The sequence below is a fragment of the Rhagoletis pomonella genome, unplaced genomic scaffold, assembly GCF_013731165.1.
Source record: "Rhagoletis pomonella isolate Grant_MI unplaced genomic scaffold, Rhpom_1.0 Rhpom_scaffold_00002, whole genome shotgun sequence".
Taxonomy (NCBI): Eukaryota; Metazoa; Arthropoda; class Insecta; order Diptera; family Tephritidae; genus Rhagoletis; species Rhagoletis pomonella.
The window spans coordinates 68669805-68670660 of record NW_023458556.1 but is presented as its reverse complement, the minus strand read 5'-3'; positions in this window follow the sequence as shown (position 1 = coordinate 68670660).

The window sequence follows — 856 nt, the reverse complement described above, 5'->3', positions numbered from 1 at the left end:
TTTCCGGGATATGCAGTATGGAAAATTCGGTTTGTATGGGAGGTGCCACGCCCCCTTTTCCAATAACCGCAATTTTTCTCCATGAGTATGCGATTGTTTTTGTATATATTCATACCATTTTCGAGTACTCTACCATGAACACTTCCAGAGATTTGAAGTATGAAAAATTCGGTTTGTATGGGAGGTGCCATGCCCCCTGCACCTTACGGAATGAAATATACTTTATATCCGATTCTCATACCTACCATATATACACAAACAATTTCATAATGATCGGTCAAGCCGTATAGGAGGCGTTTGACCACTAACACCGTGACACGAGATTTTTATATATTAGATTTTTTTTGTATAGGGATACCCTAATCACCAAGTTGCAATACTCTGTCGTGAACTCTGCCAGATGTATGCAGTTTGAAAAATTAGTTTGTATGGGAGATGGCAAGGGGCTTTTTCCAATAGCCCCAATTTTTCTTCATGACTATGTGATTGATTTCATATACATACCATGTTCGAGTACTCTACCATGAACAATTTCAGAGATATGCAGTATAAAAAATTCGGTTTGTATGGGAAGTGCCACGCCTCCTTTTCCAATAACCACAATTTTTCTCCATGAGTATGCGATTGATTTCATATATCTCCATACCATGTTCGAGTACTCTACCAAGAACACTTTCAGAGATATGAAGTATGAAAAATTCGGTTGTATGGGAAGTGCCATGCCCCCTTTTCCAATAACCACAATTTTTTTCCATGAGCATGCGATTGGTTTCATATATCTCCATACCATGTTCGAGTACTCTACCATCAACACTTCCAGAGATATGCGGTATGAAAAATTCGGTTTGTATGGGAG